This window comes from Oenanthe melanoleuca, chromosome 5 (genome assembly GCF_029582105.1).
Source record: "Oenanthe melanoleuca isolate GR-GAL-2019-014 chromosome 5, OMel1.0, whole genome shotgun sequence".
Taxonomy (NCBI): Eukaryota; Metazoa; Chordata; class Aves; order Passeriformes; family Muscicapidae; genus Oenanthe; species Oenanthe melanoleuca.
Genome location: NC_079339.1, coordinates 48721160 through 48740133, shown reverse-complemented (window position 1 = coordinate 48740133; position 18974 = coordinate 48721160). Strand labels below are relative to the sequence as shown.

Genomic DNA, 18974 nt, shown 5'->3' with positions numbered 1-18974 from the left:
TCGCGGGCCGCGAGAACCAATAGAAAGCTGAAGGCGGGCCAAGAGGGACTGAATGACAGCCAATGGGAGCGCTGCCGTGCCCTTTCTGAGGCCGGCGGTGACGGATTGGCCGCCCCGGGCTCGGGAGGGGCGGGGCCTTCCGGCGGGCGGCAGCTCGGCCAATGGCGGCGGGCGGCGCAGAGGGGGCGGGGCCGGGCGGAGCCACCGCCTCCCCTCCGCGGGCAGCGGCGTCCGGCGCGGGCTCGGGTGCGCCGCTCCCTCGGGCCAGGCAGGAGCGGCCGCTGCGGGAGGTAAGGCGGGGCCTGCCGGGCCCCCTCCCCTGCCTCAGCCCCTCGCCCCGGCGCGGCGCGGGCCCGGCCTCTCAACCCTCCGGGCGGCGCGGGCTCGCCCCGCTCCGCCGCCTCCTTCCCCGCGGGAGGCGCCGCTCTTTCCGCTCACCCCTCCGCCGCCCCGGGGCGCTCCGCGGGCCTCGCCGCCCCTGCTTCCCCCGTGCCCGGTGCGGGGCTGTCCGGGCCTGCTTCCCCTGGGAGCCGCCGCCTCCGCCGCGGCTCGGCCCGGCCTTTCCCTGTGCCGCCGCCCGGCCGGAGCGGCCGGCGCGTCCCGCGGGTCCGCCGTGGGCGGGCCGGGCTTGTTCCAGCCCGGCCTGCGCGGGGTTCTGGGGGGCGAGGCGGCGGCACTGGCGTTTTCCCTTGCCCCATCCCCCCTCGAGAGGCTGATAGAAATGAAAGTAAAGCAAATGGCTTAAAACTGCTTTCCTCGTGACATGTAATTCCTTTTATTTATTTATTTATTTATTTATTTATTTATTTATTTAACTATGTGATGCTGTTTGAATACTCCCTGCCCCTACTTCAGCTTCCCATGGAGTCTCCCATGCCCCAGCTCTCGGGGTCTGGCTCGGGGAGTCTCTGCGGGTGTGTGGCTGCTCAGAGCCCTCCTCTGGCTGGAGAAGAGTGCTCTGGTTTCTTTCCTTTCTCACCCCGTCTGCAGCCTGCTCTAGTAGAGGCGTTAAACGTTCAGAAGAAAAAAAGGCGGGGGGGATTGTGATTAAAATTAGAATAAATCCAGAACTGTTTATTGACAGGGGTGTTATTCCTGAAACAGTCTCGGCGTTTCAGCCTTCCCCTATTGCTACACCAGCTGCCTGTCCCATGAACCCTTCCTCCTCTTCTTTACCCAGCAACACTTGAATAGAGTTGCTTGAGCTGAGGCTGTGCTTTGCCTTCAGTTCTTAGAAAATTTCTAAATTTTGAATTTGGCATACGGTTTTTTACCCTACATTCAGCTATCAGAACAAGCTCAGTTCTTCCTTTTGGAAGTTGTCCCTCACAGTTCAAATCTGCTCTTGCCCCAGGTTTGATATCTGCTCTTCTGGATGGACTTGTCCTTGGAACCTAAGCTTGCTCCTGAGATAAGCTGAAAGTAGATTGTCTTTGTCCCTTCTAAGCATGTAATGAGCACCTGTGACAAGTGACAGCTTTATTCTCTGAAAATTGCTACGTTAGCTTAATGTCTCACAAGTGTTTTCTGCTTTCAGTTGTTGTAATCTCATAACTGTCAAGTGAAACATAAGTATTTTGTCGGTGAGTAAACAACTGTGGCCTTCTGTATGTCCACTATCAGGTTCCTGGTATAAAATAGTAAGCCAGTGTACAAGCTGTTGGAGGGAAAGGCATGATGGGCTCAAAGGCGGGGGTGGCTTCCTGATATTTTTGCTCAATTAAGTAACTTAATATAGTAGAGATTCAAGCATGTTGGCTTGTGCCTTAATGAAGTTTTCAGTTATGTGTAGCAGGGATTGAAGTATAGATTGCAGTACAGTTGAAAACACATTCTTGACATTGTGTGATGAGAAATAGATTTAGGCTGTTGGGGGAAGAAATTCCAGAAACCCCAAAATCATTTGTGATCTGTATATCGCTATTTCCAGAGATGGCCTGATCTGTTGCTGGTCAGATGTGCCTTGAAATAGAATTCTCATTTCAATATTGTACAGAAATTAAAAATAGACTGTATTATGCCTCTCTATGTGGAAAAGTGTACATCTTGATGATATTTTCATTGTAATAAATCTATTTAGACATGTCTACTGTATCTATGTAATACTCCATCATAGTGGTGCTGGTTATGTAGTTAATTTGATAAATTGTGTAGTTCTCAGAAAGTATTTTAGTGATTGCTCTTTGGAAAAGAAAAAAAAAAGGGCACTTTAATGGTACTGGAGGTCTTAAGGGATCTGTATCTTTTTCTAGTGGGCTGTCATAGTGCTCGATGCATGAGACCTCATGATGCCTGTGCCTTAAGCTTTTGGAAGCCTGAATAGTTCTGCTAAGTCTGCCCATACTGATGGCTGAAGTCAGGGTAGCTTGCTTTATTCTCATTTAGGAGTTATATTGTGTAAGGTGAGGTTAATATTTTCTAAATTAAGAACATTATTTAAGAACATGCAGATAAAGACAGTACATAAGGGTTTTTGATTAATTCTGCTCTAAAGGAATGAGGAAAAAACGATTTGTGGGAGTCTTCAGGAGGAGCAAAATTCAAGCAAAGAAATAAAATTACAAAAGTGGGTTGGGAAACTGGTAGAGTTTATCAACTTCTTTTCTTCAAAGAGTAAGTATTTTTTTCTTTTCTGGTCAAATAGCTATCTGAGGATCTGATTCAAGAGAGAGGCAAGGGAATTAAGAGTTTGTTTCCTGTGGATAGTTAATAAACTATCTTCCCTAGAAACAACTGTCAGGTGTTGATAGTAAGAAGCACTCCATCTGCTTAGGAAAGCTTTAATGGGAGGTCAAGGGGATTGGGGACAAACCTATAGTAAATAATGTAATAGTTCTGAATTAGCAAGCTGATAAAAGTGAATTAAGAAATATATACTTTCTTTTGAGCTGGTCTGTTGGATATGGACTTTTTTTTGCCCTTCAGCATTTTGTTCTATCTTCAAATTAATAATTTCTTACCAGAAGTTTATATTTAATGCATGAGGCTTAGTATCTAGCTAGGTTCAACTGAGTGGGGAGGGAGATAATGTCAAAATGACAGGACTTCCTTTTTTTAGTAGATTAGTACTATCTCAAGCATCTGAAATCGGAATCAAGACTTGTTTTCTTTGATTCTAATTATAAGAATAAATGTCTTTTGGAATTTGATTCCCAACAATTAGCTATTTTTTTTTTTGTAGTTGGTGATTTATGTAAGTTTATAAAAAGAATATTTAGCTAATTTTAGTAGCTTCTTTTGATATTATTCTGCAGACTGGCTTCTTCCCAGTATCACAGCAATACTTATATACCATCATTCTTTCCTTAACCTTTAACTCTAATAGGATTAGCAGTTCTTTGCAGAGTAGATGTATGCAGTGCATAAAGCAGTGATTCAGTCTTTCCTCTTTTCCAGATGCTTTAGGCTTGTGCTCATGCTTGACAAACCTGTGGTGGTACAGCTTTTTATAGTAAAAGGAATTATTTGATTCTGATCATTCTTTGCTAGATAACTTGTTAAAGGCAGTTCAGCTTCCTAGACTTGACTTTAGATGACTAATAAACTTTTTGACTGTCATGTAAAATATGAGAAAGAAACTCTTAAAACTAAAAGTACAGCGGGAGTTCTTCGTTGCTCCATGAAAATGGCCCATTAGTGTTGTCTGGCCTTAGTCTTGTGTATTTGGAGCTAGGCTTGTGTTTGTAGCAATTAAGAGGTGACTTCATGCCCAAGTGTATTTTAACATTGCTTTGCATTTTTGGTCTTGCCCTTCCTCTGCTTTAACCTTCTTTGCTCCCTTTTTCTGTTTTTAGCTGCTCTGCCCTACATTGTCTCTTGCTTGCATCTCTTCTAACAAATGACTATTCCAGTTGCTCCTTCTATCCTTGCCCTTCCTTTACCATTTTCCATACTGTTCAGGTAGTCAGGTAGTCTGATAATCCTTTTTCTTTCTTTGAAATAAAGAAAAATTAGAGTTGTATTCTTTCATTTTGATTCTGGGTTCTGTCACCAGGCCAGAGCAGCAGACCTGCAGGAGGATTCCACCTGTATGTCTAACCTGGGCTGAATCATGTAGAGGTGTGAATGACTGTGCTTGAGATCAGTTTTATCTCCAGTACTGGTGTTACATGCTCTGAAGTTGGCCAGATGTAGGTAATGCATAAAGCCATGCATATACATAAAGGAAAAGACATGTTTCTAAGAATGTAGCTGCTAATATCCTATTAGGAATCAAAATACAATATAACTTGTAACTCAAGAGATATTGTTTTACTTTTTAGAAGGAATTTCTGAGCCTGAAATTAAAGTCTATTATGTACTAGGGGATGTCAGATTAGTTGGTTTATTTTATTCTTGAGTATATTCCCAATATCTCTGAAGGAATTGGCTAACCTGTCCTGGAAGTGCCTACAACAGTGTTGGAATACATGGTTTTCAACTAGTGTTTTAATATAGACCAAAATTGTTTTTGTAATTGAAGATAGAATGTAAACTCTGTCAGTTCTATTCAGTTGCTTTTTTATTATTTCTGTTAAGAGAGTGGTAACCTGCTCTGAAAGGAGGGGAGTCAGCCTCTGGGGCTCTTGTGTTAAGTATCTGATTCTAGCCTTTTGCATGCAGATCAGTCTGTAGGTTGTCCTTTTTAAATGTTTATATATATTTTAGAATATGATAAATGATGGAATCAATAAAACAAAGTCTCTTACATTACAAATGCTGCCTGTATTTCTTAGTTAATCTTGCTTTGTCTTTAATGCTTTATAGCACTAGTGCCCAAAGTTTTCAGGTAGTGTTTCAGCAGAGTAGGAAGAGGATGTGGTGTGTGGATTTCTACTTCCATGGAATCTGTATTGCTGGTCCAGAACTTCCATATGCTGGATTTTGCCTGGTGTTCCTTGTCTCATGCTAAGCTAAGGAAAGATGAGTTACTTTGTGGGAAGGGGTTGGCGCCAACCAAGCATGAGGTGCAGGCTGTTTCCTGTTCTTGACAGGTCCTGTGGGGGTTGTCATTGTGGCCACTGTTGGAGGTGCTTGGTTGTCTTTATTTGATGACAGTTTATAGATGTAGCCACATAATAACTTCAAGAACTGTGAGAAGGAAGTTTTGCATTTAAGAACTTCTGTATTGAAATATTTCAGAAGACAAGGACTTCTGAAAGATCTCTTTTTACAGCTTTATCTCTAGGTAATTCAAATGAACAATATCTTGATGTCTGCAATTACATAATTTGTGGAACTGTAGGTCTACTTTGTCCCACTGCTCAAGTCATCAGTGAGGATGATTGTCAGTGATACAGATTATCTCAGTCCTAATCCCTGGGGTATGCTGGTAGGACCAGCCTCCATCTGAACTTTGTGCCATTCACCACAACCCCTTCAATCCAGCAGTGCAACCAGTTTTCAGTTCCCCTCACTGCCCATTACTGTAGTTGGTGGCTCATCAGTTTGTCTGTGTCTGTGATGGGATATGTTAACAGACTTACCAATGTAGAGATGAGCAGCATCCACTGCTCTCCCATCGAGGTTGCTTGCTTCAACAGCTTCCCTCCACTCAGCATTGGTGAGTTATGTCCAGTTCTGAGCCCCCCAGTGTGAGAGATGGAGTTACAGAAGAGAGGGAAGTGATCACCAAGATGATTAAGGGACTTTTCTCATATGAAGAAAGGCCAGGAGAGCTGACACTGTTCAGCCTAGATAAAAGAAGGTTCAGCAGGAGCTTCTCAATGTCTACAAATACCTGAAGGGAAAGTGCAAAGAAGGCAGAGCCAGGTTTTTTCAGGGGTGCCGAGTAACAAGAAGTAATAGGCACAAACTGCAACAGAGGATGTTCTCTCTGAGCATCAGGAAATGCTTTTTTTCTGTTAAGGTGACTGAGTCTCCATTCTTTGAGATATTTAAAAGTTGTCTGGACATGGTCCTGGGCAGCTGGCTCTAGGTGGCACTGCCTGAGCAGGGGGGTTGAACAAGTCAGTCTCCAGTGATCGCTTTCAGTGTGAAATTTATTTTTTTTTTTTTAAAGCTTGTTTAAATATTTGTATTCCTGATTCTATTTTACCAAAGATAAGTTCTTCCTTACATCAGATCTCAGGGTCTGAAGGTATTTCTGAAGGCAAGTCTTGTTATTGAAGAAGATACATAGTACCACTCTTCTTTTCTGTGTCCTTTGTCATCAGGTTCCCTGGCCTCATTCATCATCAGACTCACACCTTGCCTTGTCTCCTCTTTCTGTAGCACCTGATGGAGCATTCGTGAGCTTGGAAGAAGTGATCATTGAAAGTCTCACCTCTTAAGATCTTAAAAATGGTGGAGTAGTAGCAGAATACCTTTATTTCCATCCTTCAGTTTTCAGTTGTGTACTCTTAGAAGAAGTGAAAGTAGTAGGCTGCTAGAGCTTATTTTGTGAAACCTTGAACAGATGCCTGAGTTAACAAACACCAGATTACCCTTGTACATCAAATCTCTAGTTCCAGGCAGCTATACAAGATTTGCTTTAGCATTCAACATTACTTCCCCCCCCGCCCCCAATACAACAGAATATCATTTATTGTTTTCAAAAGTAGAAGGTGTTAGGCATGTAGATGCTTTTATGTTTTTGATACCTGTACAGACAGCATTTCAGGGTTTGTTAAAAGGGTTCTGTTTTACTGCATTGGTCATCACTATTCCTTAGTCTGGTTTTAACATTTATTTTTCTAGACTTTCACTGTGATAAGATGAATTGTCACCAATATGCTCTTCCATTCTTTTAATAGAATGGGACAGAGGTTGATATCAGTGCTTGTATAGTTGGTTTTATTATTTCTTCAAAACCAGTGATAAAATGTTCAGATCTTCCAGTCTTAGCTGGTTATCTGCACTGATCTACAAGTTTATTTATTCAGTTTTGTCACTTAAACCCTTGATACAAAAGCATTTCTTTAATGTATCTGCATAGTTTTTCTTATTGAAAATGCTACTCAGAAATAGCTACTGGCCTGTATTTAAAAGTCCATGACCCATTTGTCCAGGGTTTAGTTTTTTACAAAACTGACTTTTCAAAATAGGACTTACAACCTTCTGGGTCAGTCTCCACTGCGTTGTACAGTCTGTGGCATCTGGATGGTCTGCGAGCTTCCAGGTGCCATGGTTAGAGCAGCTGGGATTCAGGAAACTGGTGACTGACACATTTCAGCATTCTTATTGTGGAGCTCCAACTTTAACCTTTGTAAGCCAGCAGCCATTCTACAACTACTACTGCTCACTTTGGAGGGTAACTGCCTGTGTTTGGATATTCCTGGTATGTCTTGATGTTTGGAGGCTGTCATTGATGTATATACATATATAGATAGATATAGATATATGTGTGCATGTATCTATGATCTTGCAACTGGGTAATCTTTTCTTTGGAACTGCCTTTTTCAAATGAAGTGGATCTTAGCCTAGAAGCTGAGCTGTGTATGGATGCATTTTCTTTGCTTAAGAAACTTTGCGTGGGATAGTATTTTTAGACTTGCAGAAAGTAATAAGGGTTGGCTGGTGAAGAAAGAAATGCCTGGTTACTTTGTATGACCACCTACGGTGTGTATTCTTCCCATTTGCTAAGCAGAGTTGCATTGAAAGCATATTAATATATTAACTCTACTTGAAATAGAGAAGCATCCATTTCCTCTGGAGTATGCTGCACCTGATTCTGTCAGTCAGGAGTAAGTAAAATGGATGTTGTCAGACCAATTTGAAAAGCTCTGTGTGCTGATACAGTGAGTACACTGATGGAACTGAAAAACTTAAGAGTTGCAGAAAATGACTGTTGGGTTTTCATGAAAATGACTGTTCAGAAAATGACTGTTGGGTTGTCAGATTCAGATTGTATCTGTTCTCTGCCCCTATTTCCAAAAGTCAGCATTCAAGCAGTTAGTTGTTCCCAGCTGATGGTTGGGAACAGAGAGCTCTGTTAAGGGCTTATGAAATTACAATTTTTGCATTTGTCAATGCCCTATTTGAAAATAGAATTCCTGTTTTCAAGACAATGATAGATAATATTATGATTTCCTTCTGTCACTGTAGGATGCCTGGCTTCTACAACCTGTTTCTCTGGCTGAGTCTTTGAATCCATGCCTGAATATAAAAAACTGGTCTGTTGCACTTTGAGTTTGGGCAGTTGGAGAAAAGAATGAATAGACTAATACAAAAATTGCTTGCTCTATTCTGTGATGTCTGAGTAAGTGATTTGGAGGTATAGTGTAGAGTTTCATAAAATGATATGAACAGTCAAACACTTTGCAAACTCTAGTAAGCAGTGATTGTAGTCTTAAAGGCATTATGTATGCCTAGTTTGAAAGTGGGAAGTTAGTGTAATGATGCCAGTTTTATTTGTCATACTGGGGTTTTGCTGTAGCACTCCAAGACAGCAAAATTCTGTGCAACTTTGTGGAATATTTTGTCTTCTGTAAAGATAAAGTTGTATCTTTTCCAGAAAACTCTCAAATGGCAGATCAGGTTAATAATAAAAAGCTGTTTTGAGCACATTTCTGCAGACTTCTGTCCTGACTGTATATGGCATGTTGGCCTAAGGCCTAGGACATGAGCGGTCTAGTTTTGGAAAGTACTGCTGCTCCCAGAATGCATGGACAGAGAATCAGCAGTGTCATCTGCAGCAAGATATCAGGTGCAGCTTTGCTACAACAGCCACGGTGTTTGTATTCAGTTCTGTCCTTTGTGTCTCTCAGGAGGAATTACTCGGTCTGAGTAGAAGTCATCTCTATCAATTTACAAATTTGCCAAATTTGTAGGTAATGGTTCTATTTGTGGTAGCAGGAAACTCAGCTACAAGAACTGGGAATCATAACACTAACAGCCAGTCTTGCCTGGAGTCATACTGTTGTTTTTTTCCCTTTGAGATTATGTTCAGTAGAAACAAATCTTCTTTTTGGGCTGATGGATATAGGTATCATCTTGCAAGTGTTGTGGGTGTGACTTGTTGGTTAATGCAGTGTCTGTTCGTGGTCCTTCATGGCCGAAGGAGACCTGGCAGTGTTGCTGGTGGGGGACACGGGGCTGTGTCTGTGGCAGCAGCCTTGAGGCTGCTGGTTGAACTGGATTCTTGCTGCAGCACAGGAAGCCATGCAGGTGTCAGATGAGATAGAAGGTGCAAGGTCTGCAGGGGCCTGGGACTGTTGAAAGTCCAAACTGCTGAAATCTGGCACGAGTGGATTACCTTTGCTGGCTGTGCAGCAATGAGATAGACCCAGGAAACTAGGAAGGACAGTACTTAGAAATAAAAACACTGAAATCTCAATTTGGAGGGGTCAGAGGTAAGACAAGCTGAGGTTTCCTAGAGGTCTGTAGGAAGACTATAGAAATCTTTTCAGCTCTTTATCTGAACATTTTGAAATGCTGCTTGTAGGGTCTGGTCAGCCCTACTCTGTAATTCAGTGCATAGCTGGGGGTCAAAGAGATAGACTGGTGAAATGTCTAGGGGTGTGTACCAAATTAAGACAGGGCAGGAAAACAGATTCACAGCAGATGTGTTAACAGTTTATTAGTATACTAGAGGCAGTAACCTTGTGAAAACATGCTGGTCAATCTTGCTGTGTTAATACAGAGAGGAGGGCTTTGTTCAGAAAGTTATATGGCCTTCCTAGATATTTTAGAACTAATGTGGGCAATTTACTTACTCTGTAACGTGTGTGCTAAAATAAATGTTTAAAATATTTCTGCTTTAGCTTGTGTTGTCACCTGCGAACATGCAAAAAAATAAAGTGTTGCCTAGCAGTTCTCCTATCATTCTTCTGAATTGTGAGGATTAATATTCTGAGAAAATGATGACAGTACCTTATATACATTTTGTTTGTTACTTCATCAAACATCTGAAAGCTCAGGGATGAAGCTAAGTAACACTTAATACTGCTGTGTCTTTCTTGTTCCTTAGAGCCCAGTAAATGTGTATGTTAAAAGCTTTTTTATTTCAAACCACTGCAGAGTTTGAGTAAACATGGAGGAGACTGTAAGGTCTCAAGCTGCCAACTATGAATACCAGAAGGTATGAAGGGGCTTGAAGGGATATGCTGCTTCATTTTCAAGGTCTAGAATAAAAAGATCAGAAAACTGGCAGTCTTTCACCTGACACTTCTAGACACCTTCTGGAATAATAACCATTTTAACTACTAGCTAGAGAGTGGGCTTAAGGCAAATGGGTTTGGAAGACTTTCTGACAGTTGTTAAGCCCTCAATTACATCACTTATCAGGCATTCATAGCAGAAACTTATTACATACTTTTTTCAATGTGCATAGCTCTTAAATGTTGTCAGAAGTTCCTCTACCAACTGTCAAATAGAACTCTTTTGGGATTTAGAAATGTGGAGTGCTTGGTCTGCCCCGGGTGGTTTGAGGACACTAAAATTGCAGTGAACTGAAGTGTAATCGTAACTGGGCTTGAGGGCTGTGATCCCTTCTGTAAGGGTTTGCCAGCAAAAGAAGGAGCTCTGTAATAAATGTATTGGTAAAATGCTTCTTTCAAGCTATTAAGGAGCGTCCCCAGAGTATTTCTTATCAATTGCATTGCAGTAAATCTGTGCACTGATACAATTTGTACATTGACAACCATTGTACAACTTTGCTATATAACAAAGCACTCAACTCTCCTCCAACTACACGTGGAATGAATGACAGTAATGCTCATTCATTATTTCCACAAATGAGGAGTGATAGATTTTTATATATATGTGTACAATGAGCTGATGTTGCTCTGCACCCAGAGCAGGAAGGCAGGCCAGGTGTACCCTCTGTGTGGGTGAAAGAGCAGCACATTCTCATGAAGGTGGAGTGCCACTCTGAATTTTTTGCCTCATTGCAACCATGATCCTGTATTGACATGATCTGTCAGGTGTCTTTCAGAAGTGTGCAAGGCACACAGTATAATTTAACAGCAAACCCATTAACTGGCATAGCTATTCCCACATCTTGGAAGGGTTAAGAAGAGGTACACAAATACACAATGGAATTCTCCAAACTTGCCTTTTCATTGTTCACACTAGTTTCTGTTGTGGTTCCTGGCTGCAGCCTGGAAGCTCTGGAAGTTCAATAAACACTTCTGGACCACGTTTTGTTTCTCTGACAGGGATCCTAAACTCTCCTGGTTAGGGTGAAGTGCCACCAGTACCACCTCTGACTACATGTTTAAGGAGTTCATGTGCTGTAGAAGCTTGGTGGAGCAGCTGTCCTTCATACTCTTAGCTAGGAAAAAATACAGCAGTTACTTGAAAACTGCTTAGAATCCCTTCTTTAAGTACAGGGTATTCCAGGAAGCAACATGAAACTGTAGCTGAATTCAGATATTTATAATTTCAAGCACAGTTTAATTGTGCACACTGGGTAGTGTCAATTCAGTGTCCAAATATAGATACTTAAGTGGTTTTTTGTTTCCAGCAGTGGTATTGAAACATTCAGCCAATTTAAGTCAGTACAAGACTTGAATATATAATGAAATGCGTTTTGAGGGCAAGAATTGCATATGTTGCCACATAGCCTAGAAGGAGTCTTAAAGCTTGTGAAACTTATTTTCTCCTCTGGATATCATCTTTCCTTCCTCCCTTTCATTGGATTGATTTGCAAGAGGTTTTTTGTAACTTTGTGTACACATGGCAAGGACTCTGTGGGTAGTAAGTTCTTTTCAATAAAATGCAAATCATGTATATGATGTATAGTTACATCTGCATCTCCTGGCTGCTTGGAGGAGTGACTTCAACATGAGAACTAGTTAGATGAGAAGGGCACAAGGCTGTGGCCATCCTTTTACAGGATGTGCTGCCTATGCTGAGACTGGAGATGTGGTTTGTCAGTATGGTGGCCCTATGTAATTATCTAATTGGAAGGGAGCAGTGTAGGAGGCAATAGTAAATCATATTGGAGTTGCAGTATGTGTAGAAAGCAGAGGGTAGGCAAAGGTGTTAAAGCAAAAACTAAGCTGAACTGAGAGGAGAATTTTTCAGTGCGTAGCAATAATTTGTGGGCCCGATTGCTACTAGGTTGCTTGAGGGCATTCCACTTACATGGAATTATTGTTGCAATTAAACAGTAGTCCTTGGCATTAAGTGTCTTCAGCTTTAAATCTCTTCCTTTGAGACAATCCTGTTAATTGGAATATATGTTATTGCCTAGTTATGTGTTATTTATGCTATTGACTATAATGCAATTAAAAAAGGACTTTAAAAAAAATCTACACAGTGATACTCGAGAATTTTTTTTTGCTATTCAGCAGGCTCTGTTCCTTCTGCTCTAGCTGTTATGTGAAGCAGGCCACAGTAAATATATAGTATCAATATGCATCATTCTTTTCTGTGCATTCTAGAGAATTTGAAAAAAAAAATGGATGGTATACACACTTTTTAAAAAAATATTTTCAGTAATACAGATGGAGGAATGAGTTGGATTTTTATTAGTAACTTTCTCCCATTTAAAGAGGTGATGCATCTTTTTTGGTGGTTGAAATTGCTATGATTCTTAGTGACCAAGACAAAGCTATGTGAAATGTACATTTTGGGTTAACAAACAATTGCCATGGAAATGTATGCTTGGATAGCATCATCCTAAAGTCCTAATTGCATACAAGGCCTTGCCAAAATTTCAAAGTGCATCAGCTGTCTTGAGCAGGGCCAGAACATCTGCTTGTAGCTGCTTACTGTGGAGAGATTTATTGAGTGTTACAGTGTTTTGTTGCACCTCTATTAACATAGTATTGCTTAATTTTAACTTGTGCCTACCTGAGTGTGACTAATTTTTTTACTTTTGTGAAATAGTCTGACTAAGCAAAATTCAGAGAATGGTGTTGGCAGGTCCTAGTTTTTGATCTCATCAGTCATCACTAATATTGAGATGTCAGTGAAGACACTTGGTAAAAGTGCCAGCATGGCCAAGGAGTTGCTGTCTGAAATGACATGCTGAAGTGATTTTGAGCCTTGTTGGCGCATTGCAATGGCAAGTAGAACAGGTTGTTTTAAGCCATCACAGGAGCTATTTTTGGAAGTTGTGAAATATTTAGATCTTTATAAAGATGTTTAAGTACAGCAAAGGTAGCACATAATTAATACTTCATGTCTTAACATATGAACACTTTTATTTAAGTGTTGTGTAGTATGTATGTGCACAGGATAACAGGTAAAATCAAAGTAACTTCTAACTATGGGTCTTGTGTAGCTATGACATACTGGCCAGTAAATATTTTGATCCATATTAACATTTCTGAATTTACTGTTTTACTGTTTGAGAAGTTTTCTTATGTGAGCACTGGGAGGCTAGATCTAGGCAACAATTAATCTTGCTCATTTTTTAGACCAAACTTTTTCGAAGTTTCTTTTACATGTTGAAGGTGTTTCTTCTGGAATTACACCACCATAGCAAACAGCTCTTCCAAGACAAAACATGTAAGTAGTGTTCTCACAAACAATCAAAATGTATTTTACATCTGGGTTTATTTATGTCAATCATGTGACTGTCTTATGCCTTAGTAAACAGCCCATATGAAGAATTAAGTAAAAAGATTGTCTAGCTGTAAAACAGATGTTTTTGCAAGAACTGGACTTTCCTGAATAAGTACAAAAGCAAAAATGATATCTAACAATTTTTTATTTATTTGCTTAGTTGGCGTTAACTGTTTTTAAAGCAATGGCATACATATACTGTAACTGTACTCAAACCCATACTGTAGGAAGAGAAAGCATTCATTTGGAAGCATTAAGAACATGGGCATACATTTTTAATGATTTTTTTGTCAGTAAGTTCTTTTCATTAGCGAAGGCTAGAGAGACATTTTCTGTGTAACTCTTTATTTTTTCCACATTGGGGGGAAAATTTATTCTTAATCAGTTACATTATTTAGATGATCATACTTTTCATATGGTAGTGTGTCTACTTTAGAGAACAGCAAAGCTTACAACCAGTGGTGTGGTAGATTCCTTGAAGAAAAGAGATGCTTGTGAGAAGCAAATAACCTAGAGAGGGGAGACAGAGGTAAATGGTACCTACCGCCTGAAGGGAATAAAATCCATCTGCTAAGTGAGAAAGATGAGAAAAGATATGGGAAGGAAATAACTGAATCAAAAGACATGAGTCTTTCAAAGACGTTTTCTCACAGACTGTTCTTGTTAAGGAGTGATGGTGACAATCTATTTAATTTGCTTTATCTGAGTGGTGAAATGTTCAGAGTCCTGTTGCAAATACTGCAAATATATCAGGTGGTTAAATCAGGTCTTGAAAAGAAAATAAAAGGGAGTTTGTATATGAAGTACAAGAAGCTGCCTTGGATAATTTCACAGGCCTCCTGAAGAAGGGAAGCTTACTACATTGCAGCTTGGGCTGCAGGAAACAGCGTGAACATATTGGAGAAAATCCCTCTGTCCTGCTTTTCCTGTAGGTCTCTAAGTAGCCTGCTCTTGGTTGCTTTCACTGTTAGTTTTCCTCTGGTAAAAGACAAGGTGAGGGGAGGAGAAAAATAAAGAAGACTATGGTAAAGATGAAAACTGTAGACTTTACAAAGAAACAGAGCAGAGCAACTTCTCACTATTCCCCAAAGAGATGGTGGATGCTGTTCAGTGCAGTTCTTTGTAGATGGGGAAGATATGAGGGAATGCAGTAAGTATTTTTTAATCAAGAATATTGTGGAGGAAGACCTGTGACTTTGGGGGGTCTTGAATCCAGAAAGCAGACACTATAGAAAGGGAGGGAGCAATGGTAAGCTGAACTTCATAAGATGGAGTTGGATAAAACTGCAGTGTGTAACCAATATCTGTGTGTTCCAGGATCTCTCTCTTCCTGCAGAACATGTGTGTCTGGAGCTGTGAGTTGCTGCTGGAGATGGCTTTCTTGCCTTGATGTTTAAATGAAAAGCCTAAGCAGCTGGCCTATATTTTATATAGAATAGAGTGTTCAGATTAGCGAGAAGGGACTACATTTGAGGGGTGCAAGTTGTTTTGGGAGAGCAGAAGATCCTAGGGCAGTCTATGTTAGTTGTGTTGTGCATTGGACTGATTCTAAGTACAACATCTTGCCATGAGGAGCCCATGTATCAAAACTAGCTCTTCAACAAAAATTGTGTGGGTTATGGCTAAGGGGAACATAAATTCACATTGTGTTTTAAGTGGAATGCAGTCATAAGTGGAAAAAGTATGGGTTTTTCTATTATTAATCTTACTAGTGCTTTCTTTAGGTCATTTTTGTCAGCATTGTCATCAGTGTTACAGAAATACTTCAGATCGTGTTTAAAATAAAAAGGCTGCCTTGTTATTATTCTTCTATACAATCACAGAGGGTCCAACTTCCAAAAGAGCTTGCAGCTTAAACAGAAGAGCAGAGACATGCTGGAGAAAGAAAATACACAGACAGTGAACTGCAATGACATTTGTATTTAGAACAGCTTTTGGGACAAACTTGTAGAGGAATTGGAAGAAAAAGGAAAAGGCAGTCATAGGAGAGGAGAATTAATAGCAAGAAGAGAAGGGCTGGAGTACATCAGAGGTGAAAGAGCTGGGGGGAAAGGGATTGAATCAGTAACTAATTAGTCATTTATTTAGTGGGAACATTTAGATTAATACCTTAGGAGTGATGAGAATGTTAATGTGGTTTCCAAGTGACATGATGTAGGTGGTTTTCAGAAGAAAACACAGCGTTCATTGTAAATGTATAAGCTGAATTTTTGTTAAAGATCACAGATCTCTTCCTCTGCCCACACTGTTCTTACACTTCTTGATTTCATCTATTTGCTATGAAATGTATTTATCTTTTTAGCCACAGTCATAAGATTCAAGTTTAGGAGAAAAAACCAAACTTGATCAGTGGAAGCAAAAGATCACATTCTGCGTAAAACTGGTTATATCAAGTGTAAAATTGTGTTCTCCTACATACAGATTGGAGAGCTCCTGTCAGTTGCCTATGAGCATTAAGCTTGTCCTTTAAGACCCTGGCTTCTTAACATATGTTGATATAAGAGATGATACACTTCCCTCTCTGAAGTAGAGGTGAAAAGGACTTAGGCTAGGCCGTCAAACTAGGAAAAGAAATTGCAGACCTCATTTGTGTGCATCCCACTCATCTGTCCTCCCTTTCGATACAGCCAAAGAACATATCCCATAGCCACCTACAATATTCACCTCTCCTTGCTCTTTGCATGGCTTGAGAATTCCCTTGTCTTCTCCTTGTCTGCCCTTGTTTACCCATATGTATCCTTCTAATATAGATTCTAGATCTGCACCCCTCTGCCATCTGTGCCCGTATGTGCCAAGTAGATGCATGGAGTGGTAACTATTATGTAATAATGAGAACATAATGTAATTGGCATCTACAAGGATCTGAATTAAAGATGAAACAGTGTTAAGATACTGCACTAAAATGTACTGAGTCCTTGAAGCAAAGTTAAACTTGGAGAGGTAACTCTTGCTGCGGGAATTCCTAACTTGGTTGATGTTGTAAAAATCTGGCAAATTTTTGGGTAGCTGGTTTATGGCTCCGCAAAGTAAAAAGTGCTGGCTGAGGCAAATAAGTCAGTTCTCTTTGGTGCTCAGTTTGTCCTATTTCACCCATCAACTTGTTGGATGTTTTCAATCAACTTTGGTGGAGTGGGAGTACTCTAACAGAGCTTGACCTGCTGGCTAGAGGAAAAGCTACGTTGAAAATAGTTCACCTGCGTGGCTGTTTGTCAGTTAGTGACCATGTGCACAGTTGTATTGGGTTTTTCCCAATGTGCATAGTTCTGTTGAAACCTGCAGAAGGAGATGCTGCCTGGCTCGTGTGGTCGTGTGGGGAGAGAACAGAAAGCACAGTGCTTTCTCTGGCATCTCAGCTAGATTTTTGGTTTTGGCCTCTGAAACAATATTCAACTAGTGCATAGAGACACTGCAGGGATTCTGATGCCACTGGAGAAGAAAGCGAGAACAAATCAGACTCCATGTAATCGGCATCATGTAGGATAAATTTTTTTTAAAACAGCACAGTTAAAAATTAACATAGTGTTTACTTAGCACAATGATCATATTCACAGTTTTGAAACAAGGGTTGCAAACCTGTATTTTTACCCAGTAGAGAGAGGGAGAGGTAGGTGTCTTTACAGTGCTTAATGATAGATTTTTCAATTTTTTTTCCTATCAAATCTGACTGCGGCTCAGTGTAGTGCTGCAGTGAACTTCTTGGTTGTCATGTGTATGTGAAGAGCTAGGGGGTTTGTTAATGATTAAATGGAATTTTTTTTCTGACCTATTACTTGGAAAGATCTATATTTTATTATGCAAGCTTGGCATTGCTTCCATAAGGAAATGTGGTCCTGTGATGAAGTCAAATTCTCTAATACCATAAGTATTAGGTTTCTTAAATAAAATGCTAAAGCAGTATTTTTTTTTTTTTTAATAAAGCAACAAAAAATGCATTCACTTCTTGGCAGTTCTTTAGTACTTCTGGGGTTTTGTTCAGACTTCTCAGCTGTTAGTGAGCATGCTCCCTTTTTAAAGCTGTAAGTCAATAGGAGGCATATTTTACAGCTCATTAAAATATTATTTTTGTGTGTGATGTGGAAACCAGTTCAAAGTCTGACCCAACAGAACTGCTCTTTGGTAGCAGTATTAGAGAGGGGGATGGATCATTTACACCCCTTGCTGGCAGTTTTGGCATGGTTCTTCTTGTCAGGACAGCTGATACACTATATTTGGAAATGTGGCTGTGTTCTGTATTACTAAGCTTATTCATCACTGCTGTCAGTGCACTTGCTCTTTGGAGAATGCTTTCAGGAATTTTCAACAATGTTCATTTGAAAGAAAACATGGCATAGTACTTAAAGCTATTCACCAGAATACACCGGAAAGCCAAACTCAAAAAGAAAAAAAAAACAAACTCAAATCGCTTTTCCACTGAAATGTCTGCTGCTTCTTCAGACATTCATAAAGTTTGTGGTTCATCTGAAGGATTTTTGGTTTTTTTTTCTCTCCATGTAGTGCAGCTATATTATATATATGCTGCTTCATGCAGGTAGTGACAAGCACCCCTTCTTTTCATGCCTGTGTAAAAAAGAGGGTTCATACCTTGCTTTTTTCTAAACAATAGTTTTAGTCTTGCAAAGAAAGATAGATAGTTTTTGTCTGAAATTTTTCTTAAAATGAAAAAGATACTGGTTTTTTTCCCTGAAGTTACAAATATTTCTTGGAATTCTGGGATTTTTTAAAATTGAAATTTAACTCTAAAATATGTTTCATGAACTGAATTACAAAAGGCAGCTTCACAAAGGAAGCACACCTACTCTCTCCATATTGGGTCTCCCACTATCATTATAACCCATCATTTGCTGGTTAAATACAGCAGAGCACTCCTTTAACTAAACTTTTTTCCCCAACATGACATTAGATGGAGTGTTCTGTTAGATTTCAGAATATTTGAAAAAACTTTCATAGTCTATTCTTAGATTATATATTTTATAAGATAATAATGTATGACTTTTTAATGGTACATACTTCACTGTGCTGGTATTTGCAGTATGTTTTCTAGACAGCTGTGTATAGCAGCAAATCCTTTCAAATTATGGCTCTCACTAAACAATACAGCTGTCAAATGCATTAAGTTTAAATAGTTGTATCTGTTTCATGTAACTGAACAGTGAATGAAGATAAGTATGTAGGAAGTAGAAACCTGTTTTCCTGATTGGGAATTGAATCAAAAAGTACAGTGTTGATCAAGGTAGATGATTCCTTAAAAGGAAATACTTCCTTAACCTGATATCTTAATGGTTTTACTTTTTTTCTGTGTGTGAGAGAGACTTGCTGATTTAATCATGCATGCAGAATATTTTCTCTGTAGAAATTCTGATGACTAAGAAGCAATAGTTAGACAGGATACATGTATCAAATGAGAGAGCAGAGATAGTTACAGAGCTTGTTTATATTCATATGCTGGTAGCAGTGTACTGAAAAAATGCATTTCTGATTATGGTGCCATCAATCTTGTGAGTTGCGTTCAATGAACTTGTTTTTTTCTATGGCGTGTT

General features: G+C 40.0%; 1 protein-coding gene across 1 annotated transcript in view; it reads left to right on the top strand.

Moving 5' to 3' along the window:
• Positions 1-181: 181 nt before the first annotated feature.
• SETD3 (SET domain containing 3, actin N3(tau)-histidine methyltransferase) overlaps positions 182-18974 on the top strand; it is a 61974-nt gene continuing 43181 nt past the window's right edge. The window contains exon 1 of the mRNA XM_056494227.1: positions 182-290. The gene's annotated coding sequence lies outside the window, so the exon portion shown is untranslated. The remainder of the gene's footprint in view (positions 291-18974) is intronic.